The sequence below is a fragment of the Triticum aestivum genome, chromosome 1B (assembly GCF_018294505.1).
Source record: "Triticum aestivum cultivar Chinese Spring chromosome 1B, IWGSC CS RefSeq v2.1, whole genome shotgun sequence".
NCBI lineage: Eukaryota > Viridiplantae > Streptophyta > Magnoliopsida > Poales > Poaceae > Triticum > Triticum aestivum.
Genome location: NC_057795.1, coordinates 634,796,589 through 634,805,172, shown reverse-complemented (window position 1 = coordinate 634,805,172; position 8,584 = coordinate 634,796,589).

Genomic DNA, 8,584 nt, shown 5'->3' with positions numbered 1-8,584 from the left:
ACCCATAGCAGCCACGTAAAACATGCAAACAACAATTAGAGGACGTCTAACTTGTTTTTGCAGGGTATGCTATGTGATGTGATATGGCCAAAAAGGATGTGATGAATGATATATGTGATGTATGAGATTGATCATGTTCTTGTAATAGGAATCACGACTTGCATGTCGATGAGTATGACAACCGGCAGGAGCCATAGGAGTTGTCTTTATTTATTTGTGACCTGCGTGTCAACTTAAACGTCATGTAATTACTTTACTTTATTGCTAACCGTTAGCCATAGTAGTAGAAGTAATAGTTGGCGAGGCAACTTCATGAAGACACGATGATGGAGATCATGATGATGGAGATCATGGTGTCATGCCGGTGACGATGATGATCATGGAGCCCCGAAGATGGAGATCAAAAGGAGCAAAGTGATGATGGCCATATCATGTCACTATTTGATTGCATGTGATGTTTATCATGTTTATACATCTTATTTGCTTAGAACGACGGTAGTAAATAAGATGATCCCTTACAACAATTTCAAGAAGTGTTCTCCCCTAACTGTGCACCGTTGCGACAGTTCGCTGTTTCAAAACATCACGTGATGATCGGGTGTTTTATTCAGACGTTCAAATACAACGGGTGTTGACGAGCCTAGCATGTATAGACATGGCCTCGGAACACACGCGAAACACTTAGGGTTAACTTGACGAGCCTGGCATGTACAGACATGGCCTCGGAACACGGAGACCGAAAGGTCGAACATGAGTCGTATAGAAGATACGATCAACATGAAGATGTTCACCGATGATGACTAGTCCGTCTCACGTGATGATCGGACACGGCCTAGTTTGACTCGGATCATGTAATCACTTAGATGACTAGAGGGATGTCTATCTGAGTGGGAGTTCATAAGATGAACTTAATTATCCTGAACATAGTCAAAAGACCTTTTGCAAATTATGTCGTAGCTCGCGCTATAGTTCTACTGTTTAGATATGTTCCTAGAGAAAAATTAGTTGAAAGTTGATAGTAGCAATTATGCGGACTAGGTCCGTAAACTGAGGATTGTCCTCATTGCTTCATAGAAGGCTTATGTCCTTAATGCACCGCTCAGTGTGCTGAACCTCGAACGTTGTCTGTGGTTGTTGCGAACATCTGACATACACGTTTTGATAACTACGTGATAGTTCAGTTAAACGGTTTAGAGTTGAGGCACCAAAGACGTTTTTGAAACATCGCGAAACATATGAGATGTTTTGAGGGCTGAAATTGGGATTTCAGGCTCGTGCCCATGTCAAGAGGTATAAGACCTCTGATGACTTTCTTAACCTGCAAACTAAGGAGAAAAGCTCAATTGTTGAGCTTGTGCTCAGATTGTCTGAGTACAACAATCATTTGAATCGAGTGGGAGTTGATCTTCCAGATAAGACAGTGATGGTTCTCCAAAGTCATTGCCACCAAGCTGTTAGAGCTTCGTGATGAACTATAACATATCAGGGATAGATATGATGATCCTTGAGGTATTCGCGATGTTTGACACCGCGAAAGTAGAAATCAAGAAGGAGCATCAATTGTTGATGGTTGGTGAAACCACTAGTTTCAAGAAGGGCAAGGGCAAGAAGGGATACTTCATGAAACGGCAAATCAGCTGCTGCTCTAGTGAAGAAACCCAAGGTAAAACCCAAACCCGAGACTAAGTGCTTCTGTAATAAGGGGAACAACCACTAGAGCAGAATTACCCTAGATACTTGGTAGATAAGAAGGCTGGCAAGGTCGATAGAAGTATATTGGATATACATTGTGTTAATGTGTACTCTGCTAGTACTCCTAGTAGCACCAGGGTATTAGATACCGGTTCGGTTGCTAAGTGTTAGTAACTCGAAACAAAAGGCTACGGAATAAACGGAGACTAGCTAAAGGTGAGCTGACGATATGTGTTGAAAATTTTTCCAATGTTGATATGATCAAGCATCGCACGCTCCCTCTACCATCGAGATTGGTGTTTGCGTTGACCATAGACATGATTGGATTATGTCTATCGCAATACGGTTATTCATTTAAAGAGAATAATGGTTACTCTATTTATTTGAATAATACCTTCAGTGGTCTTGCACCTAAAAATGGTTTATTGAATCTCGATCGTAGTGATACACAATTTCATGCCAAAAGATAGTAATGATAGTACCACTTACTGGTGGCACTGCCATGTAAGTCATATTGGTTTAAAACGCATGAAGAAGCTCTATGTTGATGGATCTTTGGACTCACTCGTTTTTGAAAAGTTTGAGACATGCAAACCATGTCTATTGGTGTATACGCATGAAGAAACTCCATGCAAATGGACCATTTTGACTCACTTGATTTTGAATCACTTGGGACATGCAAATCATACCACATGGGCAAGATGACTGAAAAGCCTCGTTTTCAGTAAGATGGAACAAGATAGCAACTTGTTGGAAGTAACACATTTTGATGTGTGCAGTCCAATGAGTGCTGAGGCATGCAGTGAATATTGTTATGTTCTTACTTCACAGATAATTTGAGTGGATGTTGAGTACATTTACTTGATGAATCATGAGTCTGAATTATTGAAAGGTTCAGTGATTTCAGGGTGAAGTTGAAAGATCATCGTGACAAGAGGATAAAATATCTATGATATGATCATAGAGATGAATATCTGAATTACAAGTTTGGCACAGAATTAAGACATTGTGGAAATAGTTTCACAACTAATACAGCCTGGAACACCATAGTGTGATGGTGTGTCCGAACATCATAACTGCACCCTATTGGATATGATGCATACCATGATGTCTCTTATCGAAGTACCACTATAGTTTATGGGTTAGGCATTAGAGACAACAACATTCACTTTAAATAGGGCACCACATAATTCCGTTGAGATGACACCGTATGAATTATGGTTTAGGGAAACCTAAGTTGTCGTTTCTTAAAAGTTTGGGGCTGCGACGCTTATGTGGAAAAGTTTTAGGATTAAGCTCGAACCCAAAGCGGATAAAATACATCTTCATAGGACACCCAAAAACAGTTGGGTATACCTCCTGTCTCAGATCCGAAAGCAATAAGGGATTGTTTCTAGAATCGGGTCCTTTTCGAGGAAAGGTTTCTCTCGAAAAGTTGAGTGGGAGGATGGTGGAGACTTGATGAGGTTATTGAACTGTCACTTCAACAAGTGTGTAGCAGGGCACAGGAAGTTGTTCCTGTGGCACGTATACCAACTGAAGTGGAAGCTTATGATAGTGATCATGAAACTTCGGATCGAGTCACTACCAAACCTCGTGGGATGACAAGGATGCGTACTACTTCAGAGTAGTACGTAATCCTGTCTTGGAAGTCATGTTGCTAGACAACAATGAACCTACGAGCTATGGAGAAGCGATGGTGGGCCCGGATTCCGATAAATGGCTCAAGGCCATAAAACCCGAGAGAGGATCCATGTATGAAAACAAAGTGTAGACTTTGGAAGAACTACTTGATGGTCGTAAGGCTGTTAGGTACATATGGATTTTGAAAGGAAGACAGACAATGATGGTAAGTGTCACCATTGAGAAAGCTCGACTTGTCGTTAAGATGTTTTTCGACAAGTTCAAGGAGTTGACTACGATGAGACTTTCTCACTCGTAGCGATGCTAAGAGTCTGTTGGAATTATATTAGCAATTACTGCATTATTTATGAAATCTTGCAGATAGGATGTCAAAACATTGTTTCCTCGACGATTCTTGAGGAAAGGTTGTATGTGATACAACCGGAAGATTTTGTCTATCCTGAAATATGCTAATAAGTATGCAAAGCTCCAGCAATCCTTCTGAGGACTGGAGTGAACATCTCGGAGTTGGAATGTATGCTTTGATGATGATCAAAGATTTTGGGTGTATACAAAGTTTATGAGAAACTTGTATTTCCAAAGAAGTGAGTGGGAGCACTATAGAATTTCTGATGAGTATATGTTGTTGACATATTAATGATCAGAAATGACGTAGAATTTCTGGAAAGCATATAGGGTTATTTGGAAAGTGTTTTCAATGGAAAACCTGGATTAAGCTACTTGAACATTGAGCATCAAGATCTATAAGGATAGATCAAAACGCTTAATAGTACTTTCAAATGAGCACATGCCTTGACGTGATCTTGAAGGTGTTCAAGATGGATCAGTCAAAGAAGGAGTTCTTGCCTGAGTTGTAAGGTATGAAGTTAAGACTTAAAGCTCGACCATGGCAGAATAGAGAGAAAGGAACGAAGGTCGTCCCCTATGCTTAAGACATAGGCTCTACAGTATGCTATGCTGTGTACCGCACCTGAAGTGTGCTTTACCATGAGTCAGTCAAGGGGTACAAGAGTGATCCAAGAATGGATCACAGGACAACGGTCAAAGTTATCCTTAGTAACTAGTGGACTAAAGAATTTTCTCAATTATGGAGGTGGTAAAAGAGTTCGTCGTAAAGGGTTACGTCGATGCAAGCTTAACACCTATCCGGATAGCTCTGAGTAGAGATACCAAATACGTATAATGGAGCAACAATTAAGAATAGCTCCAAGTAGAACAGTTATTTGGAATAGCTCCAAATAGAACGTGGTAGCTGCATCTAGGAGATGACATAGAGATTTGTAAAGCACACACGGATCTGAAAGGTTCAGACCCGTTGACTAAAACCTCTCTCACAAGCAACATGATCAAACCTAAAACTCTTGGGTATTAGTCACATGGCGATGTGACCTGTGAGTGTTAATCACATATCGATGTGGACTAGATTATTGACTCTAGTGCAAGTGGGAGACTGTTGGAAATATGCCCTAGAGGCAATAATAAATTGATTATTATTATATTTCCTTGTTCATGATAATCGTTTGTTATCCATGCTAGAATTGTATTGATAGGAAACTCAGATACATGTGTGGATACATAGACAACACCATGTCCCTAGTAAGCCTCTAGTTGACTAGCTCGTTAATCAATAGATGGTTACGGTTTCCTGACCATGGACATTGGATGTCGTTGATAACGGGATCACATCATTAGGAGAATGATGTGATGGACAAGACCCAATCCTAAGCCTAGCACAAGATCATGTAGTTCGTATGCTAAAGCTTTTCTAATGTCAAGTATCATTTCCTTAGACCATGAGATTGTGCAACTCCCGGATACCGTAGGAGTGCTTTGGGTGTGCCAAACGTCACAACGTAACTGGGTGGCTATAAAGGTACACTACGGGTATCTCTGAAAGTGTCTGTTGGGTTGGCACGAATCGAGATTGGGATTTTGTCACTCCGTGTAAACGGAGAGGTATCTCTGGGCCCACTCGGTAGGACATCATCATAATGTGCACAATGTGACCAAAGGGGTTGATCACGGGATGATGTGTTACGGAACGAGTAAAGAGACTTGCCGGTAACGAGATTGAACAAGGTATCGGTATACCGACGATCGAATCTCGGGCAAGTACCATACCGCTAGACAAAGGGAATTGTATACGGGATTGATTGAGTCCTTGACATCGTGGTTCATCCGATGAGATCATCGTGGAACATGTGGGAGCCAACATGGGTATCCAGATCCCGCTGTTGGTTATTGACCGGAGAACATCTCGGTCATGTCTGCATGTCTCCCGAACCCGTAGGGTCTACACACTTAAGGTTCGATGACGCTAGGGTTATAAAGGAAGTTTGTATGTGGTTACCGAATGTTGTTCGGAGTCCCGGATGAGATCCCGGACGTCACGAGGAGTTCCGGAATGGTCCAGAGGTAAAGATTTATATATATAGGAAGTCCTGTTTCGGCCATCGGGACAAGTTTCGGGGTCATCGGTATTGTACCGGGACCACCGGAAGGGTCCCGGGGGCCCACCGGGTGGGGCCACCTGCTCCGGGGGGCCACATGGGCTGTAGGGGGTGCGCCTTGGCCTACATGGGCCAAGGGCACCAGCCCCTAGAGGCCCATGCGCCAAGATAAAGGAAAAAGGGGAGAGTCCTAAAGGGGGAAGGCACCTCCGAGGTGCCTTGGGGAGGATGGACTCCTCCCCCCTCCTTAGCCGCACCCCTTTCTTGGAGTAGGGGGCAAGGCTGCGCCTCCCCCCTCTCCCCTACCCCTATATATAGTGGAGGGGAGGGAGGGCATCCATACCTGAGCCCTTGGCGCCTCCCTCCCTCCCGTGACACCTCCTCCTATCCCGTAGGTGCTTGGCGAAGCCCTGCAGGATTGCCACGCTCCTCCATCACCACCACGCCGTTGTGCTGCTGCTGGATGGAGTCTTCCTCAACCTCTCCCTCTCTCCTTGCTGGATCAAGGCGTGGGAGACATCGTCGAGCTGTACGTGTGTTGAACGCGGAGGTGCCGTCCGTTCGGCACTAGGATCATCGGTGATCTGAATCACGACGAGTACGACTCCATCAACCCCGTTCACTTGAACGCTTCCGCTTAGCGATCTACAAGGGTATGTAGATGCACTCTCCCTTCCTTCCCCTCGTTGCTAGTCTCTCCATAGATAGATCTTGGTGACACGTAGGAAAATTTTGAATTTCTGCTACGTTCCCCAACAGCTGTTGGAAATATGCCCTAGAGGCAATAATAAAAGCATTATTATTATATTTCCTTGTTCATGATGATTGTCTTTATTCATGCTATAATTGTGTTATCCGGAAATCGTAATACATGTGTGAATAACAGACACCAACGTGTCCCTAGTGAGCCTCTAGTTGACTAGCTCGTTGATCAACAGATAGTCATGGTTTCCTGACTATGGACACTGGATGTCATTGATAACGAGATCACATCATTAGGAGAATGATGTGATGGACAAGACCCAATCCTAAACATAGCACAAGATCGTATAGTTCGTTTGCTAAAGTTTTCCAATGTCAAGTATCTTTTCCTTAGACCATGAGATCGTGTAACTCCCGGATACCGTAGGAGTGCTTTGGGTATGCCAAACGTCACAACGTAACTGGGTGACTATAAAGGTAGACTACGGGTATCTCCGAAAGTGTCTGTTGGGTGACATGGATCAAGACTGGGATTTGTCACTCCGTATGACGGAGAGGTATCACTGGGCCCACTCGGTAATGCATCATCATAATGAGCTCAGAGTGACCAAGTGTCTGGTCACGGGATCATGCATTACGGTACGAGTAAAGTGACTTGCCGGTAACGAGATTGAACGAGGTATTGGGATACCGACGATCGAATCTCGAGGAAGTAACATATCCATAGACAAAGGGAATAGCGTACGGGGTTGATTGAATCCTCGACATCGTGGTTCATCCGATGAGATCATCGTGGAGCATGTGGGAGCCAACATGGGTATCCAGATCCCGCTGTTGGTTATTGACCGGAGAGTCGTCTCGGTCATGTCTGCTTGTCTCCCGAACCCGTAGGGTCTACACACTTAAGGTTCGGTTACGCTAGGGTTGTAGGGATATGTATATGCAGTAACCCGAATGTTGTTCGGAGTCCCGGATGAGATCCCGGACGTCCCGAGGAGTTCCGGAATGGTCCGAAGATAAAGATTTATATATGGGAAGTCCTGTTTCGGGCATCGGGACAAGTTTCGGGGTTATCGGTATTGTACCGGGACCACCGGAAGGGTCCCGAGGGTCCACCGGGTGGGTCCACCTGTCCCGGGGGGCCACATGGGCTGTAAGGGGGTGCGCCTTGGCCTAATGGGCCAAGGGCACCAGCCCCACATAGGCCCATGCGCCTAGGGTTTAAGGGGGCAAGAGTCCTAGGAGGGTAAGGCACCTCCTAGGTGTCTTGGGGGGAAGGGAAACCCCCCTTGGCCGCCGCACCCCCTAGGAGATTGGATCTCCTAGGGCCGGCCACCCCCCCTTGGCACCCCTATATATAGTGGGGGAGAGGAGGGACTTCATACCTGAACGCCCTGGCCTTTGGTTGCCTCCTTCTCCCTCCCCAACACCTCCTCCACCTCCATAGTGCTTAGCGAAGCTCTGCCGGAGTACTGCAGCTCCATCAACACCACGCCGTCGTGCTGCTGCTGGTGCCATCTCCCTCAACCTCTCCTCCCTCCCTTGCTGGATCAAGAAGAGGAGACGTGGCTGTTCCGTACGTGTGTTGAACGCGGAGGTGCCGTCTGTTCGGCGCTGGTCATCGGTGATTTGGATCACGTCGAGTACGACTACATCATCACCGTTCTTTTGAACGCTTCCGTGCGCGATCTACAAAGGTATGTAGATGCATCTAATCACTCGTTTCTAGATGAACTCCTAGATGATCTTGGTGAAACGAGTAGGAAAAATTTTGTTTTCTGCAACGTTCCCCAACAGTGGCATCATGAGCTAGGTCTATGCGTAGTTCTTCTTGCGCGAGTAGAACACAATTTGTTGTGGGCGTAGATTTGTCAACTTTCTTGCCGTTACTAGTCCTTTCTTGCTTCAGCGGTATTGTGGGATGAAGCGGCCCGGACCAACCTTACACGTACGCTTACGTGAGACCGGTTCCACCGACTAACATGCACTAGTTGCATAAGGTGGCTGGCGGGTGTCTGTCTCTCCTACTTTAGTTGGAGCGGAATCGATGAACAGGGTCCTTATGAAGGGTAAATAGAAGTTGACAAATCACGTTG